Source organism: Arvicola amphibius, chromosome X (genome assembly GCF_903992535.2).
Source record: "Arvicola amphibius chromosome X, mArvAmp1.2, whole genome shotgun sequence".
Taxonomy (NCBI): domain Eukaryota; kingdom Metazoa; phylum Chordata; class Mammalia; order Rodentia; family Cricetidae; genus Arvicola; species Arvicola amphibius.
This window is the reverse complement of record NC_052065.1, coordinates 173,417-192,037: the sequence shown is the minus strand read 5'-3', so window position 1 is coordinate 192,037 and position 18,621 is coordinate 173,417. Positions and strand designations below refer to the sequence as shown.

The following is an 18,621-nucleotide window of genomic DNA, read 5'->3' as shown; positions in this document are numbered from 1 at the left end:
CATGTGGTTGCAGTGCTTGTCCAATAAATATATAACTTGACACATGAACATGAGTTATATGTACTAACAGGCATATATTGGGTCTAGAATTCATGTGATAATAGGTCAAAATGCAGTCTTATTTCGTTTACAAAATGCTTTGTAGCCTTATGTGCTAGCTAGTTTTATGTCTACTTAACACAAGCTAAAGTTATCACAGTGGAGGGTACCTCAATTAAGAAAATTCCACCATGGGGCTGGAGAGAAGGCTCAGAGGTTAAGAGCACTGACTGCTCTTCCAGAGGTCCTGAGTTCAATTCCCAGCAACCACATGGTGGCTCACAACCATCTGTAATGAGGTCTGGTGCCCTCTTCTGGCCTGTAGGCATACATGCAGACAGAGCACTGTATACATAATAAATAAATATTTAAAAAAAAGAAAATTCCACCATAAGAAGGGACTGTAGGTAGTCCTGTAGGACAGTTTTTAAATTAGTTATTGATGTGGGTGAGCCCAGTCTCCTGCATGGGGCAACCCCTGGGCTGATAGTCCTGAGTCCTATAAGAAAGCAGGCTGAGCAAGCCTTGGCCAACAAGCCAGTAAGCAGCACTCCTCCAAGACTTTGGCATCAGCTCCTGTCTCTAGGTTCCTGCCCTGCATGAGTTCCTGGTCCTGATTGCCTTCAGTAATGAACTGTGATATGGTATCATAAGCTAAAATAAACCCTTCCCTCCCCAAGTATAATGTTTCATCATAGCAATAGAATCCTTAGAATTTTTTATGTGAATTTAATTTTAACTCTGAAGGTGATTCACGTTGATAACAAGAAAACATGTCCACTGCCCACCAGACACTCATCTGCTTGATAACTTAAGAAGGAGGCTCCTTGTTCTTCATGTTCTTGAGGCTATGGTACCAGCTTGTGAATCTGATATAGAAGATAACCAAAAGGCTCAGGTTTGTATCTTTTACATGGCTGGAAGATACTTTTCACACTTGTGTAGGAGTTTTTATCTTTGGGCTGCCAGTAAACAAATAATGACACGGAGACTTATTATCAATTATGAAAGCTCAGCCTATAGCTTAGGCTTGTCCCACTAGCTCTTAGAACTTAAATTAACTCATTTTTATTCATCTACATATTGCCACATGACTCCTGGCTTTTACCTTTCCTCCTGCCTGTCTTGCTCCCTCTGCATGCAGCTCGCAATACCCCTTTCTTCTTCCAGAGCTCTCTCTGCCAAGAAGTTCCTGCTATGCCTCCTGTCTAGCTGTTAGCCATTTAGCTTTTTATTAAACCAATCAAAGTGACACATCTTCACACAGTGTAAAGGAATATTTCATAACAAATCTGAAATGAAAGTCTTCAATGTTAAGACTTACTACAGTCTCTTTAGTTGTGTGTTTTGTCTTCAGTAGTGTAATCTCTACCTTTAAGATTGTAAGAAGCAAAATCAAAGAAAAAAGCAACAAAGGAGCTAGAACAGCTGTTTTAAAATGGGGTCACAGCCCCTTTAGGTGTTGCACATTAGATCCCTGCATATCAGTTACTTACATTATGATTAATAATAGTACAAAATTGCAGTTATGAAGTAACAAAATAATAAGTAGCATCGAAAATAATAATATTGTTGGGGGGGTCATCACAACATGAGAAAAGTTGATAACCACTGAGCTCAAAGAATGGTATGCAAAACCAGCTAAGCAACAATGGGAACAAAAGTGAACAGCGGGGCAGCAGAAGAAGCCTTTGTAAATAGCATTGATGAGTCTTGCCCAGGCACTGAGTGTTTAGCCATTTGGGTGACTTTAACCCTAAATCCAGCAAACAGGACAAATATGCCTCCTGCATGTGCTAAGTCCCTACATCCCTGAAACAGGCCTCTCTGGTACACTCAAGAGCCATACTGAGCAAACACTATGTCTACAGTTATCTTAATCCTACACAGTTGGATTAATTATGTTGAGTCAATCATTGCTTGTAATTTTTTTCAATTGTGTTCTACCTGGCATCCAGAGAGGAGTGAGGAAGAAGAAGGGGAAGGAGAAGGGAGGCAGCTCCCACAGTAGCGTTAATCTGTGCTTTTGTGCATTCCTCTGAGACTATATTTCTGTTCCAAAAATTTTAAAAAAAAGTTTGCTTTCTTTTATCCTTCATTCTTTGTTTTGAGACAGGATTTCTCTGTATAGCTCTGGCTGTCATGAAATTTGCTTTGTAAATCAGGCTGGCCTCAAACTCAAAGTTACCCTTCATTCATAAGAAAGTTGGAGAGTGTAAGAAGTAGAGGAATGGAAAATCGAAATAAAGTAGTTCATGGACAAGACAGTCTGGAATGTTTTAGTAGATTGAGCTCTAGAGACAGAAATTGGTGAGACAGGAAACTTGAAACAGAGGTTCATATCTAGAAAGGCCACATAAAAATATTGGAAACCATTTTGTGCTGAGCTAATGTTCTTTTAAGACTTAAAGCATTCCGGGTAGAGCCACCAGAAGTAGCTGTTGGATTTTTAGGAGGTATCACATACTGTAATATTCAGTAGCATACGCAGATTGTTTATATTAAAATTTTTTGGAGGTATTGTCTTTCTACATAACCCTGGCTGTCCTGAAACTCACTATGCCGACAAGCTTGCCTTGAACTCTCAGAGTTCCACCTGGTATTAAAGGCATGTAAAAAGGTATGCGCCACCAGGTATGATTGCAAAATAAGATTTTAAAGCCTACTTGTTGGGGCTGGAGACATTTCTCAGTGCTTAAGAACACTGGCTGTTCTTCCAGAGAATCTAGGCTCAATTTTAGCACCAACATGGCAGCTGCCCTTGATACGTATGTATGTATGTATGTATGTATGTATGTATGTATGTATGTATGACTTTATTCTGACTGTATATCCAGTGAACAGCCAAAGACTACCAGTCTCTTCTCCTTCCGGGGCAAACTTCAATGCATAAACTGCCTTACTGAGAAGTTTTGTGTGTCACGAGAAAGTTGAGGGTTATAGAATCAACTAATCAAACCTCAATCATAAAGCTGGATGAAGATGGCAAGTCAAAAGCAACAGAGCATCTCCAGAGGAGGATTGGGTTAGACCCTGTAGTTTTCCATCCTTTCTGAACAAACAGAAGAGAGTAGTGAAGCAAGCCAGGTAGTGGTACCACACACCTTTAATCCAGACACAGGAGGCAGAGGCAGGCAGAGCTTGAGATCGGCCTGATCTACAGAGCTAGTTCCAGGAGAGCCAAGTCTACACAAAGAAACCCTGTCTTGAAAATAAAAAAAATTAAATCTTTCCAGGAATAACTTTCTGAACATACCCCCTCAGCATCACAATTAAATTGTAAGCTAAAATTGTTTACATTGAATGCTACAGGTACCAAAGAGTATTGTGTATATTTTCTAAGGCGAATTAATTTTCCTTACAAAATACTTATAAACTGTTAAAATCATTTCATTTTTATGTTATCTCTTTTCAGTCTGAAAGTTACTCTGATTTCATAAATGTATAAATATAACTCCAAATTTCAATTGATGTAATAATAGAAAAGTCTTTTTCAGTGTTAATGTACATTATGAGTTGTTTCTTCACTCTCAATTTTATTTTGTGGAGGAAAATAGAGGCAATGCTGGTACATGTGTTGGAGTTTCTTGACAGCCACGCACATGATTTTAACCACAGCACTACTATTTTCTTAATCTGAGTCCCCAGGAGTAATGCCACTTAGTCTTCTCAGGTAGAAAAGCTGGCCTCTAATGTCAGTCATGCTGATGCTTATGCTTCTCAGAATGCATTGCTTCTCTAATGCAGAGTGTGCCAAGTTAAATCCAGGCCTTCCACACTGGGGAAGAACCTGGGGTCATTCAGACAATATGTCTTAGTGAAGGGGAAACTATCCTTCTGAAGTTGATAACTTGTCCTGAAGTCTCAAAGCCTATGAGCACTGGGCCCAAGGCTAATGATTATTTTGGCAGGGGAAGAGTTGATGCAGGGTCAGGCTGTCTTCCCAGGCACAAGTGATGCCCTTGCTTCTGGACAGGTGGGAGTGTAGGTGTAGCACAGCCTGGCTAAGCTTTTGAAGTTTTGGTTTCTATAGACAGGAAATTGATTGATTCTCTCTTCCTGTCGTGTGTGTGTGTGTGTGTGTGTGTGTGTGTGTGTGTCAAACGGTGATGTGGGAGTCCCCTCTGTGTGCTGTGATTACCATTAATGAATAAAGAAACTTTCTTGGCCTGTTGATAGGGCAAACTTAGGTAGGTGGGGAAAGTTAGACTGTATTCTGGGAGGAAGAAGGGCAGTCAGAGAGGGAGGCCATGAAGCCACCACTGCTGAAGACAGACGTACTGAAACTTTGCTGGTAGGCCACGACCTCGTGGTGATGCACAGATTAATAGAAATGGGTTAAATTGAGGTATAAGAGTTAGCCAATAAGAAGTTAGAGCTAATGGGCCAAGCAGTGATTTAAATTATATGGTTTCTGTGTGATTATTTTGGTTCTGGGCAACTGGGATGAAAAAGCGGCCTCCTCCTACATAGGTATTATGGGGCAGTGCTGCTACTGAGACTCAAACTCAGGACCCATACATACTAGACAAACATTATCACTTCTCCAGCCCACTATTTGAATTCGGAGTAGTAAAACCTAAACAAAAATAACTCATCTGAGTGAAATAAGTTTTCCCTGAGTTTATTCCCTAGCATTACCTAAAACATACTGATTTAATTAATGAATTTGATATAAATGGATTTTTCTATCTCGTTTTAATGAAATTTGTATTTCCATTGCTTGTAGAGTTTTCTGCAGTGCTGGGATCAAATCCAAAGTCATATGCATGCTAATCAAGTGCTTTAACAATGAGATATTTTCCCAAGCACTATTGTTTTTACTTTCTAATATTATATATTCTTTTTCTTAAGCTGTAAAAAGATTTTTGAGTGTGTACCTTATAATGCGATAAGATAAAACAGCCTCATATTCCCCCTGCAATCATTTTCTTTTCATAGTATGACTCTAGGTCTTCTTCTTTTTATTTATTTTGATTTGATTTAAAATTTTATGGATATGGGTATTTTGTACCATGTGCACATGGGCATGACTGGTGCCCAAGAAGGCCAAGAGATGGCAGCAGACACCCTCCAATTTGGCATTCCAGACAGTTGTGCGCCACCATGTGGCTGCTGAGGATAGAAAACACATTTAATTGTTTTTAATCATTCTAACCCAGGAGTTCTGTAGTTATCATGGCTAATGTCTTATGTAGCATGAAGATTTTTTTCTAATAAGTTCCATGAATGGTTTCATAATTTATTTTGAAGTATCTGTTTCCCTTAAGCACAGGTTCTCAATCATTTCAGATGTTAAGTATGGTATATAATCAGTTAAGATTTAGTGTAAAGTCATTTTCTAACAGGAGCCTTAAAGTTCTAGCTTTTAAGACCTCTGTTTAGGGTTCCATTAAAGATGCCAGGATGAGCTAAAGGGAGCAAAAATCTGAGGGTAAAGAAGCCTACTCACAACAGGTTCTGTGTCTATCCATGCTTTTTATTCTGCTCTCTTCAATCCATCATTTCTCATTGGTCCTTGTTCTACATTGTTCCACCTGTTACAAACGTTTCCAGTCATATATCCTTAAAGCCAGCAATTCCCAGCCCTAGCAGGTTCCAGTGCCATAATTCTATTGCCCCATAGGAAATCAGATAAGAGTTTTTACACACACACAGAGAGAGAGAGAGAGAGAGAGAGAGAGAGAGAGAGAGAGAGAGAGAGAGAGATCCATGGGAGTAGCTAGTACACATCCAGTGAACTCCTTAATGAAGAAAGTTAGTTAAGAAAGGAAATAAATCATCAGAGGGTTCTAAAAGGGAATGTTAGTGAGCTATGCTACATTTTTAGGTGGTTAGTAAGAGCTAAAAGGTTTATTTTCAGTAAAATTATGAACAGCACATGGATTGTTTAAATGAGCATGCCACTTCTTTTCTCCCAGCAAGCACAGAGGCTGTGAGGTAACCAAGCAACCTGGGGGATGCTGATAGCTCTTGATCAGATAGCAAATACACCAGATGCTGCAGTTTCTACAGGCATAGATCTGGAGGCAAACTTCCTGCTGTAAGTGAAGAAGAGACCCAGACCTCCAAATTATCAGTTCTGGGCTACTCTGTTATCAGCTGTCCTGATTGTGGGTGTTGTGGGTCTTTCTCTGGCTTGCAGTTAATTATCCCTTCTGTTGTCCTTGAGAGTCCGGAGCTAAAATCATCAGTAAGCTGAGGTGAAAGTGAGTGTAAGGAGTTAAGAATCTTTTAAGTGGGGTAAAACCAGAACAGCAGCTTGGGCAGGTTCTATGTCCTTGGAGATCTGTGTATGTCTTAAGTGAAATTCTCTATTGCCTGAACCCTAAGCACTGACCAAATGCCTGCTAATAAAGATAATTGCAAAAAGGCAAATCTTTGTACTTACCTAGGAGAGAGGAACAAAGGCCTGACCAGTAGAAAACTGTTTTCACTAAACAGTTCTGAACTGAAGGAATTAATCCCCAAATATGTAACAGAAAGAAAGTTAGCTACAGCGAAAAATCTACAGCAAAGGACAGCCACTTTATTTACAAAGCAATAATGCCAAAAAGCCTTGCCTTTTGGTTTAGCCTTTATCAGATCCCTTGGTTCTGATAGTCACTTGTGAAGGAATGGCTGAGCAATTAGGCTTGCAGCAACTTTCTCTTTAGCTGTGGGGCTTGAGATGATACTCCAGGCTTTACATTCTGGGCAAGAGCTTTCCTACTAGCCTCATGGCCATTTCTCATTCTGTTTGATTTTAAACTTGAATTAAGCATCATTTTGCTAACAGGTGAATTCAAGATCAGACAAAAATTAATGCCCAGGTAACAGTGTATGACATATCTAAAATTTAAGAGTTTTACAAGGGATGAAAAATGTTTCAAAGTTTTTTCATAGGCTGAGGGGAGAGTCTGGACAAGACCCTGGTTTAATATCCAGCAATTTTCCTCCATGTAAGAAGTTTTAGATCAGACCCAAGATGGCGGCCAGCAGGAGGCTGATGAAGCTTGAAGAGATCAGCAAATGTGCAATGAAAAAGTTCCACAACATCCAGCTTGATAAAGCTAATTTATTGACTTGTCAAGGGCTTATTTTTCCTGATAACCCTCCATATAGCAATGGGGCCTTCAGAATTGAATCAGCTTTTCAGCAGAGTATCCATTCAAACCACCCAAGATCACATTTTAAACCAAGATCTACCACCCTAACATTGATGAGAAGGGGCAGGTCTGTTTGCCAGTAATTAGCACTGAAAACTGGAAGCCAGCCATCAAAACGAACCAAGTAATCCAGTCCCTCATAGCACTGGTGAACGACCCCCAGCCTGAGCACCCACTCCAGGCTGACTTAGCTGAAGAATACCCTAAGGACCATAAAAAATTCTGTAAGAATGCTGAAGAGTTTACAAAGAAATATGGGGAAAAATGACCTGTGGACTAAAATCTGCCATGAGTGATTCCAGCAAGTTTGAGCAGAGCCCCTGAGCAATGCATTTCAGGACTCTGGAAAATTGACACGTGCCACCACCTGGCATCCGTTTGTGGCAGTTACTAACTTTCTACAGTTTTCTTAATCAAAAGTGGTCTAGGTAACCTGAAAAGAAGGATTAAAAAATTCAGATGTTCTAGTTGTGTTTGCTTTGTTTTAAAAAAATCACTGCTTTAGTCTACTTCAAAAGAATGCCATTTCTTTTCCTGCCCAGACTCAAAGTTACAGTTAGCCCAGAAGGTTTTTTTTTTAAAGTTGTGATTCCCTCTCCCCATTGCCTTCTTCTTTTTCAATTCCACTTCCACAGACTAAGGCCCCAGCTCCCCACAGAAGCAGCAGCCCTTCTCCTGTGCCACACTGCCTATGGGTGATAGCTCAAGTCCCTAATGCCATCTTAATAATGTACTTACAAAAGATTATAAAACAATATCAACCCCCCCCCCAAGAATGTCTGTTCAAAGGGAAGCTGCTTTCACATAAAATCTTAGCAAAGTGTTTCCACAGTAACAGACTCAACAGGCAGACCCCACGCTCTGAACCCCGTGGTCAGGCTGTCTTTGTAGAGAACCCTGCAATACCAGGTTTGTGGTGACCTTGGAGGGAGGGTCTGCCAGCAGAGAATGCCTTGAACTTGTGTGATGAAGTTCTCTCCAGTCGGCAGCCCTTCCTGCAGCTGTGGTAGATGACCTGCTGGTCAAGGCAAAAGACAGAATATTCTTTTGAAATCTCAAGCTTCTCCACCACCAAGCTCTGCTGAGATGTGCCAAGGAGCCCCCACTACTCAGAACAGTAGGCCACCACTGTCGTTCTCCTCATGGTTTGCATCTTGTGGGATCAGCATTGGTGGCTTCTGCTTTGTAACCAGCTGCCCCTTCCTCAGAGCAGCTGCCAGTGCAGCCCGGGAACAGGACGGCCTTTCCCTCCCTCTGGATTCAGCCTTTCCAAGGTCAAGCTTCACTTGAAGCTCACTCAGTAATATCCTTTCAATGTGTTTTATATTGTTTCCACTGCCTTTTTTGTGGAAATAAAATTTGACCTTAGAACTTATCATCAAATGAACTTTGTCAAGGTTTGAACGTTAATGTCTTTTCAAGGCAAGTGGGACTGTCCTTGAAGCAGTAGTGAGCCCCGAGGAAGCTGTTGGCCTGACTGCCTATGTTCACCAACTCTTTCTACTAGCCTGTGGAGAAGATTGACTCAAGAAGTCTTGCTTTCTGCTTTAACCTTGGTTCTTTAACTTCAGGGCTACCTAGGGCTCACAGACTTGGAAGACAGCTCTGGGTTTTGCCTATAAACAAGTGAAACAGGTCCTCTCTGGCAGTATAACACTATTTAGTTTTCCAAGTGTTTGGTTCCTGTGATGCATAAATGAGCTATGCTTTTAGTTCTAGGTGTGCATGGGGCAGGTTTCTGGAGACGTTCATGTGCCCAGGATGGTCAGAGCACTGGGCTTGCATTTATATGTCTGCCTCTTCATTGACAGAAAAGTGACAATGGATTTTATTTTATTCACATTCAAATTTGTAATAAAATGCCAAATTATGTCAGAAGTTGTTCAAATAAGCCACCATTTGTTCTTGTTGTAGATTTTCTGAATTTAGAGATAGTCCAACTGTCTCATTGCTTAGCTCTACCTGCCTGTTGCCCCTTACTGCTCTCTGCTCACTATGGGAGGGTTCTCTTATACCAGCAGCCCCTCTCAAGGACTCTCAGCCCCAGGACTGACAACCATGGCCTACCCTGAAAGCAGAGGCCTGGCTTGGAGTCAGTGGTGTTCCTCTGGGCTTGCATGCCTTGCTCTTTCCAGCCCTGCTGTGGGGCAGGCTTTGAGCAAGCTGGCAGGCAGCTCTGGCTGCTCGAAACTCAAGAGCTGAATCCTCTAGAGAAGGGGAGATCTGTGGAGCAGCCAGCTACCCACCCATCTCTGACACAAGTTAACTCAGGAATTCACATCCCCCTGGTTCCTTGAAGTGCCCCGGGTCTTGTCCTGCTCTTTCCAGGATAACAGAATAGACTTTCTAAGATGTTGTGACCCCATTCTGTCCTTAATAAAAATGTTCTCTCTCTCTCTCTCTCTCTCTCTCTCTCTCTCTCTCTCTCTCTCTCTCTCTCTCTCACACACACACACACACACACACACACACACTCACACACGAAGTTTAATCATATATCTTATACAAATAATTTCCATTTCCCCATTCGATACTTGCTGTAGCCAAAGACACAAGCAAACAATAAACACAGTTCTAAATATATTATCATGGTATTCTATAAAATGTCTTAATTTTAATAAAACAAACATTTTAAGCAATAAAAACCTTTAGAAGAGCTCACTTGGTAAACTACTTGCAATCTCAGTTTGATTCCAAGACACCCTCCCCCTATTTTTTTTTATTTTGTTTTTCTGGGATAGGGTTTCTTTGTGTAGCTCTGACTGTCTTGGAATGTGCTCCTAAACCAGGCTGGCCTCAAACTGAAAGATTCACCTGCCGCTGTGTCCTGCGTACTGGGATTAAAGACTTGTGCCACCACCACCCAGCTTCCAGAACCACCCTTTAAAAACAAAAACAACCAAAAAAAAAAAAAAAGCCAGGCGGTGGTGGCACACGCCTTTAATCCCAGCACTCGGGAGGCAGAGGCAGACAGATCTCTGTGAGTTCGAGGCCAGCCTGGTCTCCATGAGCTAGTTCCAGGACAGGCTCCAAAGCCACAGAGAAACTCTGTCTCGAAAAACCAAAAAAACAAAAACAAAAACAAAAACAAAAAACCCTCCAGACAAAGTCAGGCATGGTGGTGCACACCTTTAACCTCAGCACTCTGGGCAGAGACAGGTGGCTCTTTGTACATTCAAGGCCAACCTGGTTTACATAGTGAGTTCCCGGCCATATGAAGCTACATAGTAAGACCCTGTTTCAAAATGTGTGCGCGCGCGCACACACACACACACACACACACACACACACACACACACACACACACACACACACACAAAGAAAAATCTAGGCTTAGAGTACATTCTTGTAAACCCAGCTCTTGATAGGAGAAATAAGTGGTTCCCTGGGATTTGCTAGCCAGCAAGCTAACCTCATCTGCTTGTTACATTCTAGGCCAGTAAGAGACCAAAGCAGTAGGATGCAGATTGTAAATGATTACCCAAAATCTGTACATAAGAGTTTCCTAGATTTTGTGGTACAGGCAATCAAAGGCTAATAAAGCATTGGCAGTATAAAAGATTTGAATGTGGCATATACCTTGTGTATCACAACACTGAGTTTTAGATGGGTTAAGAATGGTAATGGACTTATTGGTTATATGTCTAGTACCATCAGTTCCCGGGAGGTTAATGATATCCTCTGTGGCTGCCATTAACAAGTGATCAAAGTGTCATTCAAGCCACACAGTACTCTGTCTGATTTGTCTATTCTCTGAAAGAAGTCAATCTAATTGTCCATTTTGCATAGCATCCAAGTGTATAGTTAAAGTGGATTAAACATTCTTAGAAAGTAAAAACTGAGCAGTTAGTTGTGCTGAAACTGCTGTACCTTAACAAGATGTCTTTCATGCTCTGCTAATGTGTCTGCTTGCTGTGCTTGGGGGATAATTAAAGCTTTAATTGCCAGGGAAGCAACAATATCAAACTGAAGGAACCTTCATTTCCATTTTTGTTGAATAGGGAAGTTAGGAATTTGGTAAGACTGAGAAAATTTAGCATATTTAGGAAAATTATTCTGTACATCCAAATCTATTTCAGAGAACTGGAAGTTATATTTATAGACATTGGGTCTTTGGAGTACACCAATATGTCTACGTTTTAAGGACAACATTTTAGAGTTTCTGTCTTCTAATATTTCAGAGGTATGTTTTCTTTGGGCATATCCTGGTCTCTGGTGTTTAGTGTATAATTTATGTTTCTGATTATTTCCTCCACACATCATCCAACAGGGTCCAGGGAGCTTCCCCAGATATGACATTCCACAAAGAATATATGTTTAAAAGAAATAGGTGTCTCAAAGTTGCAAGTTGAGTTAAAACCTATTGCTGGTACATGTGTTATTTGATACCTTAGCCCAATTACCATTAAAAAGGTTGAATAGTATTAAATTTTGACAAGATGCAGTTATTATTTTAGTAATTAAATTATCACAGTTAAATTCCTGTCCAAAGGATTTCCCCCAGGACATGTCTCTTCTTGTTAAGTACATTAGGTCCTTTCTTCTAAATTATTATAGAATCCTCTGTATAATGGTAGTAAGACAAATCTAGTCCTGTGGAGGTGATTTGGGGTAGTTCCTGGGAGGTCTCTCTATGACAATTAATGAAGTCAAAGATGTTTGATGTTAGCTTGTTCAGTTTCACCATGTCTTTGACTCTTAAATGTACAGAATCTGAGAATTCCACCTGTTATCAGCATAAAGAGACTGTGTGATTGGTCATCAAAAGAACAGATAATCCAATAAAAAAAAGGAGTACAGACCTAAACAGAACTCTCAACAGAGGAATCTAAAATGGCTGAAAGACACTTAAAGAAATATTCAACATTCTTAGCCATCACAGAAATGCAAATCAAAACAACTCTGAGATTCCATCTTACACCTGTAAGAATGGCCAAGATTTAAAAAAAAAACACTGATAACAACTTATGCTGGAGAGGTTATGGGGTAAAGGGATCACTTCTGCATTGCTGGTGGGAGTGCAAGCTGCTACAGTCCTTTTGGATGTCAGTGTGGTTATTTCTCAGAAAATTAGGAAACAACCTTCCTCAAGACATAGTAATACCACTTTTGGGTATATATCCAAAGGATGCTCAATCGTGCACAAGGACGTGTGCTCAACTATATTGATAGCAGCATTGTTTGTCATAGCCAGAACCTGGAAACAACCTAAATGCCCCTCGACTGAAGAATGAATAAGGAAAATGTGGTACATTTACACAATGGAGTACTACATAGCAGAAAAAAATAACGACAGCTTGAATTTTGCAGGAAAATGGATGGAGCTAGAAACATCATTTTGGGTGTGGTAATCCAGACACAGAAAGACAATTATCACATGTACTCACTCATAGGTGGTTTTTAAACATAAAGCAAAGAAAACCAGCCCACAAATCACAATCCCAGAGAACTTAGACAACAATGAGGACACTAAGAGAGACTTACATAGTTCTAATAATCTACATGGGAAGTAGAAAAAGGCAAGATCTCCTTAGTAAATTGGGAGCATAGGGACCTTGGGGGAGGGTTGAAGGGGAGGGGAGAGGCAGGGAGGAGGCAGAGAAAAATGTAGAGCTCAATAAAAAAAGAGAGACTGTTGATCCACTTCATTCTCAGTATTAGTGATCCAGGTGTGATATCTCAGTAGATGTATGGTGCTCGGATAGAGGATATATATTTAAACTAGAGCCAATTCAAAACTGAGGCCAGTAGGACTACAATCAAGGTGATATAAAGTGTGATGTCACTTCCGTTTTGGCTTCCAGGACCAAAGCTAAATCTACTGTCAATATGAGCTTGTGTGCTACAAATTTGTAAGTTTTAGAAAGGTTATTATGTCTCCCAATGATGGTATATCTGGTAAGTTCTTCTCATAACTGAAAAAAGTCTGGAGCAAGGTAAGTTGTATCTGGGAGGCCAAATCTCAAATTAAAACCACTTTTCATATAAAATGAGTGGAACTAGTAAAACTTAATGAAGGTAGTAAAGTAGCAGATAGTGACGAGCTGCTACAGACCATTTAGAGTCTGCACAATTGGTCTAATACTTTGTTCTGATAAGAGTTGTGAGGCAGATAGTGGAGTTAGTCAATGGTCCTATGTAGTGTATTTGTATAGTTAAATCTATCTTACAACATGTAGCCTTGCCAATGGAGTTGTAATCTAATTGGCTTCTGTGAGCACTTTTCACAACCCTTAATAGTATTCTTAATAACATGTCAGGGTGTCTTATTAGTACATTAATCTAACTAGTGTTTTAGTTCTTGTGTTCTTACATGTCTTAGTTTCTGATGTAGTGGCAATAGCCACTCGTAAGTGACCTTTACTAGATTAATGGTAGATAGTATTTGTTCTTATGTGTCATTTTCCCATTTGATTCTAGTTCTACTTTTTTGCTCTTAGTTAAGCTCATATCTAGTTGCATAGATCTTAGATGGTTGATTATAATGGTATTATTATGTCTGACTTCCCCTGAGCTCGAGGCCAGCCTGGTCTACAGAGCAAATTCCAGGACAGCCAGGTGTGTACAGAGAAATCCTGTCTTGAAAAAACAAAACAAAACAAAAACAATCAAAAAACAGAAAAAAATAATCTAGGCCTCTTTAGAGCAAAGATCTTTTCTACTGTTGTAAAATTTGTCTTTTTCCATTTTTTTTCAGATCAGATTGCAATATCTTTTGCTAAGGCCCAAGTGTGAGTAAATATGCGTATAATCTGATGGCCTTCCTTTAGGGACTGTTGGCTAGCCTACCTTGCTCCTTGGATTCTGCATGCTGTGCAGACCTGGAAGTTCCATCTTCTATGATGGTTTTCTCACTGAAGGGTCTGAAAGCGGCAGACTTCCAGGCAAACACATTGTCACTGAGGCAGGGGTATTTTGTAGGAACAAAGTATCATACTTAGGGGATCTAAGTGTTGCTCCTTAGCCTTCCCCTCTGGAGGAGAGACCTCTATGGCTGTGAGTTCCTCAATCACCACCTGCCTGAGGTCCCTTGCCTGGGTGTGCCACTTCTAAGTTAACAGCTTTGGTTCTGTCTGGACTCTGCAGAGCATTTTGCCAATCATTCTGATTCAAGATAACAGTGCTATAGAGCATCCTAGAGTTATCAATTGGTTCAGTGACAGAAGGTTTAATTTTTTTTAATGCCTCAAAAAAGGTCCAAATATGTTTCTCAAAAACTGAGTATCTAACCTCAAAGACTGGAAAATTTTTACAGCAGAATCTGATAAGTTTCATATTTTGTCCTTTTTTTTTACATACCTCCAATTATATTATGTCTATAATACAAGGTAAGATTAGGCCTGGGTATATGAGTGTTTTATTGTCTGTTAGGTTAGGTTAAGTTTAGAATTAAGGTTAAAGGATTATAGTCATGGTCTTAGGGTTAGTATTAGCATTAGAAACTTCTTTTGGACCAAAATCTGATAGGTTTCAAATTTTATACATTTTTTTTTCTGTAGAATCCAATTACCATATCCCTTAATATAAATTAGCTCTATGATGCAAGATAGGGTTGGGTCTAGGTGTATGCCTGCTTTATAATCTGCTATGTTTGGTTAAGGTGAGGGTTAGGGGATTGTGCTCAGCGTTTTAGGCCTAATGTTAGTGTTAGCATTAGAGAGCTGGCTCTCCAGTCCCCTAACTAATTTAACTTATTTGTTTTGGTTTTCTGAGACAGAATGTCTCTGTGTAACAGCCCTGGCCATCCTGGAACTCACCCTGTGGACCAGACTGACCTCAAACTCAGAGAGATCCACCTGCCTCTGAATGCTGCGATTAATGGCCTGCACCACCATCATCTGGCTTAGGTTTGTATTTTGAGACATGGTCTCACTATAAATCTCTGACTGTCCTAGATCTCATTCTGTAGACCAGGCTGGCCTAACCCAATGTTGGATGCAGTCCCCAGCCCAGGTTTATAGGTTCTGCTAAATCCACTGGGTGATACAAAACTTCCAGAGCACTTGTGGATCTATCTAATCTAGGCTCAGATCCAGTACACTACCTGTGTCCATAGTTACTGATGAAGACTCTGGCATAATAGATTTATTCTGGGTTTGTGAGCCTAATCCATACCCAAATCCTGCCCTGGGTCCACATCTTCTGCTGAGGGCTCTACAAGTTTTCTCATCTCCACTATTTTATTTATTGGTTTTATTTATTTTCAATTTGCACTAAGCACCATAGAAGCCCATTAAGTTCAGTGAGAAAAGGACTCAACTATACTCCCAGCTCAATGGAAGCTGAGACAGGAGGATTATGACTTCAAGACCAACTTAGGCTTATAGATGCTGCCTCCAATAGAAAAGAGGAGAGCGAGTCCTACACTGATGGATCATTGATAAAGATGCATTTGCTGCTCTTCTGTAGGATCAAGTCTTGATTCTCAACCTCCACATGGCAGCTTACAGCCATCTGCACTTCAGTTCCACAGGATCCTTATGCGCTGTGTGGGCACTAAAAGTATACATGCATGCAAGGAAAAGACTGATGCACAGAATATTTTTAAGACAAAAAAAATGTGATATATAAACAGAGAGACATAGGTGATGATAGAGCATACAGAGATTCAGCAAAACAATTTAAACAACTAAATAATAACATAATAATAATAATATATCTTTAATATTGAGAGTTTCTGGAGCTAGCATTAAGGACACTTAAGGATCTTGCTAGTAGCAAGGCCATTCTAAGCACTCTAGAATTCTCAGCAGCAATGGGTAGCTCTCCACAGGTCAGGAGCAACGCCTTCTCCAAAGTAAAAGCAAAACTGTCATTTGACATTGCCAAGGGTCCTTTCTTGCAGACCACAAGCTATGCTTAGAACCTCTGTCCTGCAGCGAGGGGTCTGTGGGAACAACCACAATCATGTCAGTTAGAAGCGTAACGTCTTTTGTGTATGTAGTGTGCATTCTTAATCCTCCTCCTAAGCCCTCAAGGAGGGGCTCCTATTTTCCTGCATGGCCCTGAGCTCCCTCAGAGTTCTTGCCTTGTCATCTTTCTGTGGTGTAACAAGTTATTTCACCCCCAAAGAGCAGCCAGCCTTAGTGTACCAGTGTACCTCCTCTATCATGTCTAGAATCATTTTGCTCATCTCATCCCTCACAGGCTCTCCAACTGCCTATTTATTCGTCTGATTCAACCTTAGCTGCGCATCTAGAGTCCCCTCCCATCTGACTCTTTAATATGTTTGGGTTTTGTTTCCTTGCAGCGTTGAAGATCAGTGGTGGGACCTTGGGCATCAACTACCTCATTCTGAGTCATACTCATGCAGGGCACACCTTAACATTTGTTTCCACTGTTTTGCAGGGAAGTTGCAAATTAGAATCCCAGCATTTAGGGGCTGGAGAGATGTCTCAGAGGTTCAGATCACTGGTTGCTCTAGCAGAGGCCCCAAGCTTGATTTCCAGCACCCATCCACCTCATCAACCCTAACTCCAGTTCCAGGGGCTCTGATGCATCTTCTGACGTTGGTGGACACCAAACATGCACACGGTGCACAGCTATACATGCAGAGAAAACACTCACACATAAAATAAAATGAATAAACCTAATCAAAAAAAAAGAAAAAAAAAGAAAAGGAATCCCAGTATTTGGAAGGTTTGGTAAGAGGAAGATTGCAGTATGTCTGATGCTCTGATGCCAATCTGAGCTTCAGGCTGCTCTGGGCTCTGTAATGAGACAGTATTTTTTTTTTTTCAAAAAAAAAAAAAAAAAGCCGAGCTGAAACAAAACAAGGACCTATTTCAATACAAGCTTTTATAGGACACATGAGCCTACCAGGGCTGTTTGCTTTTCAGGGCATTTCCTCTCCAGTCAGGGCCTGTCTCTCCCCTGCGTGCGTGAGTCTCCTCCTAGGAATTTCTTTAGAACAGGGAACAGGGAGGGTGTGAACCTCCACCTTGGGGCTCCTCCTGGCCTGATCCCCGCCCTCCACAGTCTGGAGAAGCCTGAGTTCCCTCCCCTCCCTTCATGTTGCACTCTTTCCTTTCCCTGTCTACCCCCATCTGGGGTTGCTGCTCTGAGTGAGCCATCCACTTGCAGGGAGGCCCACACAGCCTTTGGAGGAATGCTCCAGCCGCCAGTTTCCATGCTTTAGCCCTGCCTCCCTGCCTCCCAACCGGGCCTGCCAGGGGGCCCATTGATGTGGTAGAACTCCAGGTGATGTTTCTATATTTATAGCAGTGTAGAAAGTCCACATGTTTTACACAGAGAACCACCTTCTCCAGCGCCCATCCCTTCCTCACCCCACCAAAAGGTTCTCAAACCCTTGTAGTTCTTGGGGCAGTGGAACTGGCTCATGGATTGTGCCGGCTGCAGTGACGATTTCAACGAGGAGAACAGACTTTTAAAAAAATCGTTTAAAAGAGATTTATGAGACAATTACTTAGGATGTTTGTGATTTGGCAACCTTGCTGCAGATGTCATGTTACCAATGATTTTCTGTGGTTTGGGCTTGGCATTGTTTACTGTTTAACAACTTCTGACCAAGGCATGACAGTGGGGACCTTCTCCCAGTAGTGCTAGGCCCAGTACCTGTGTTAGGATAAATTTTATGCACACGCACACAAACATGCACCTTATCATCACTTCATATTCCTCACGTATGTACTTGAGAAAATGCTAATATGGCAAGAAAAATGGTTCTTCAAGCTAAAATGTGGTTTTCCTGTCCCATCGGACTCACATTGGTTTGTAGTATTTAACGTAGCTAATTATGTTGTATTATATATTTGTATACAGATTGAAACTTTTTTTTTTTTTTTGGTTTTTCGAGACAGGGTTTCTCTGTGGCTTTGGAGCCTGTCCTGGAACTAGCTCTTGTAGACCAGGCTGGTCTCGAACTCACAGAGATCCTCCTGCCTCTACCTCCCGAGTGCTGGGATTAAAGGCGTGCGCCACCACCGCCCGGCCAGATTGAAACTTTCAACAGATATTTTTACAAAATATTAAAGTTGCTAATTCTGCTTGACCTAGTAGTGCAATCATCATTATTTTTTAAATAGTGTTGTTAATTTAGAGCCACTCTGGATGTGAGGTTTCTGAGGCCTCCAAATGAGGTCTGGCTTGTTTGTTGTTCTTTGAAACTGTCTTGCTGTTTAGCTTTGACTGGCTGCCAACATCCTCCTATCTCAGTGTTCTGGGTGCTGATTACTGAACGTGTCCATCAAGCCAAGCTGAGGCTGGCTAGGAAGGGAGGTTTCCGTGTGCCAATAGGAAAACTTGTGCTTTAGCTGCTGAAGAAGGAAGCATTCACTCCTCTGAGATGCTGAATCCAAGCCTCTGGTAGCATGTGCACTTAGTCAACTCCAGGTGGCTTCTACTCTCTCTTGGGGAAATCTTCCTGTAACAGCAGGTGTTTTGGGTTAATGCAGCCCCGCCACTCCCAGCTCAC

General features: G+C 41.1%; 1 pseudogene; it reads left to right on the top strand.

Moving 5' to 3' along the window:
* The first annotated feature begins 7,006 nt into the window (after positions 1-7,006).
* Positions 7,007-7,467, top strand: LOC119805495 (annotated as a pseudogene).
* Positions 7,468-18,621: the final 11,154 nt, after the last annotated feature.